Source organism: Corvus brachyrhynchos, unplaced genomic scaffold, assembly GCF_000691975.1.
Source record: "Corvus brachyrhynchos isolate BGI_N302 unplaced genomic scaffold, ASM69197v1 scaffold266, whole genome shotgun sequence".
In the NCBI taxonomy this organism is placed as follows: domain Eukaryota; kingdom Metazoa; phylum Chordata; class Aves; order Passeriformes; family Corvidae; genus Corvus; species Corvus brachyrhynchos.
Genome location: NW_008238633.1, coordinates 79077 through 82553, shown reverse-complemented (window position 1 = coordinate 82553; position 3477 = coordinate 79077).

The following is a 3477-nucleotide window of genomic DNA, read 5'->3' as shown; positions in this document are numbered from 1 at the left end:
AAACCTATAATTCTGCATAAGTAACTTCAATTTTAAATAGTTGAAAACATTTACCCTCATATATTTCTTTGAGGCAAAGGAACATAACCTTTTCCTACACCCTCCAGTTCTGGGGTCAGATTTCCAAATGCTACTAAGTGGCCAACACTGTGCCCTTGAAAGTAAACCGCAGCACCCAAACAGCGTTTTGTGATGCAGAATGCTTAAGCAGAACCTCATATAAACCCTTGTGGGAGGAAACAACAATGTACTGACTTGACTCTGCTGTTAAAACAAGACTGGCTTTCAACCAGACGACTGCAAGATGACCAGGCACTGCTGCACGCACATATTCTCTATAGTGGGGTCAGATTTGCTTTTACAAAACCAGAATCACTGACAACACATTTGGTATTAGCAGCCTGTTTCCTTTCCCAGGCTGGGAGCTCCCTGCAGCTGCTCCTGCCTGGAGAATACAGCCCCTCCCCTGGGCTTGGCGACATCGGCAGAGCTGGTCCGGATCCAGGCTAAGCCAGTGGGGTCACACTGGCTGAAGTAGGTCAGCGGACAATCCTCCAGTCAGCTCGAGACATCAATCGCCAGCAGTGTGCCAGCAAAGGCACTCAGAGGCAGGGCAGAAATCTAACCCACTCAGCACAGCCTGCCTCTGGCTAGTCCTGAAATTGGCATTATTTTGCCTCCTCACATTTCTTTTTGGGGGTTTTCATTTTGCTTAAAACCCTTTCCGGTGATGGCCCTTGTGGTAGTGTTCTCCACATGTGCCCCCAGCCCACACAGACACCCCAGCTGCTGTGGTACGGAACAGCCTGTGGCTATCACTGGCACATGTTGGAGAGCAGAGCTGGCCACTTCCAGCAGTTATATTTGTAACACACTGCCTGGTAGATCAGCCATACTCAATGAGATTAAAAATGCGATCTTCACTCTTGCACCACAATCCAACCCAAGGTGTATTTGGAGCTTTCAGGTGCCCTAGCATCTTTTTGGGATGCCAAAACGTGGCAGATTTTCCTAGACAACATTAATATCAGGCCAAGTCAAGGACAGAGAAGCATCTCATGAAACTCCTTATCTAGTCATGCATTTTCAATTTATCATCTTTTGCCAGCTCTTCAGAAAAATACCGTCAGAGAAGAAAAACAAATCTGCTTTGAAGAGAAACAGATTTCAGTGTTTTATTACTTCTGTGTATTACAGCAGGCACATTAATAACACAGAAACTACTGACTATACCAGGGCTGAAACAGCTGATCAAGTATGCTAGCTCTGCCTACAATTAAAGGCACCCAGATACTGCTCCTATCAGACTAAGTTTTTATCTCCGATAAGCAAGTCAGAGATACAGGAGACATATCCATTGCAGAAATTCTCGCCAGATTCATCAAGATGACCTAAGGGAAATTAAAAAGTATCATATTTCAGACAGAAAGCACCATCTGTGCGAGTCCTTGTCAAATGAATTTCAATAAAGCAGCTTAAAAGCCTAATACCCAAGATCTCCATAAATGTTAAAGGGATAACCAAAAGCATGCCAGCTCCTCAAATAACTTATTACAGGAAAAAAGAATAGTGTAAGATCCACCTTTTATAGACCAGCATGAATGACAAATCTCTGGCACAGAGAAAGGGACAATGGGCATCTCCTTGCCCAGTGAAGTAGCACAATTTGCTCAGCTGCAGGATGCCAAAATAGCAAATGGAAGCTCAGGACACTTAAAGCCACAGCTGATCAGCCAGACCTCAGAGTCCAGGCATAATTCCATCAAGGAGCTCAGTAATGCCACTAAGGGAGGGATTCTTAAGAATAATGACTAATTTGCTTGTGAAAGTTCCAAGGCAGATGCTAGGCCTTGGGTTTCTTTAACATCTGGAAAGAAGCTATCATCATTTTGCCCAAGTCACAATTGACAGCAAGTATTTAAACACAGAAACTGCCACAGAGGATGAGACTGGGCTTTTTTTTTAATCCAATATCCTGTCTTCTACAGAGGCTAATGCCAGATGCTTCAGAGAAAGGTGCAACAAACCACATAATCTCCCCAAGCTGGGGATTGCCTTAAGCCTCGAAGGAGAATGCTTAATGTAAATTTGGAAGAGCTACTAACATTGAGTTATCCATGTAAAATACCCCTTTATTTTTCAGAGGTTTATGTATTTTTGGCCTCAGTAAAATCCTACAGCAATGAATTCTGTATTTAAAATCTTACTCTTACACGACAGTTTTTCATCAGTTTACAGGTTTCCCACATTTCTGTATAAGAATGTGTATTTTTGTTCAGAGGCTTGAAGGTGTGTTGTTAATTCCATGGTCCACTGTCAACCATTCACTGTTTTTTGAGACATCAATCACAACTCTCTTATTCTCTGGTGATGGCAAGGTGAAGTTCAATAAGTTATCACTATTTTTATGTGTGAGAGGTTTTTCCATTCACTACAACAGTGAGGCTCCCATTTCAGAAACTGCCCTTTATTATGGCTTGTCCCAGCTGGCACAGTTGACCCAACCAAATCAGAACTGCTCACACACACTAACAGAAACAAGCTCATGGTCACTCCCACCGAAGGTAGCCGCTGTTCTCTGTGGGCTACAGTTATTTCTGTGCAGTAAGGCTATTATTTGCTTTCAGCCAGCGTGCTTGTGAAGTGTCAGCAGAAACCCTGCCGTTAGCTTGAGTATGACTGTTTGGAGTACAGAACTGTGAGTAAACGGACTCTGACACACAGAGAACATCAGAAACCTCCTTAAGAGCCATGGTCATCAGGACAGGCAGCCTGGAACAATTCAAGCTGCATGCATTTAAAAGAGAACACTTGAAAAGCACTCCCATTCTAACCAAGCTTTGTTATCTTTCTTGTACGTACTTAGAAACAACCTCAGACATCACTGTTACAAACCATTTTCATAATTCCTGCGTAGAACAGGAAATGTAACTTTTAACAAAATTGTGCAAAATTACAGGGTAATGCAATTACCTGCCATAGCTACAGCCCAGACCTGTCTTAAATCAAGCTAGTAAAAGGAAAACTCACTTTTTACTGCTATGCATGAAACCCCTAAACCTTCATACATCCTGGAGTCCAGCACCTGCCCATCTATTTTTACTTTAACATTATCTAAAACACAGAAGCAGAAGTCAAAGTTACCCTGTTCTTCCTCCTCTTCCAAAACCTCTATTTCCGTCTACTAGGGAAGAAAACTATTCACAGTTGTATTGGAATGATAGGCTTTGGAATATCTCTTCACAAAATAAAAGTTTCTGATGTGAGGGCTGCAAAATGAACATACCAAAAAGCTCACTGTTCAGGACAGTCCTTTCGATAGATGGTTTCAAGGGACCTTTGGAGGACTTGGAGTTTGGGCCGTAAGTCTCATAAAAGAAGGTCTTAGATCGGTTGGCATCATACTTTTGCTATTGCTTGGAGCACGCATTATATTTTCTTGTTTAGCCAAACGTGTAGATCAACTAACTCAGGGAG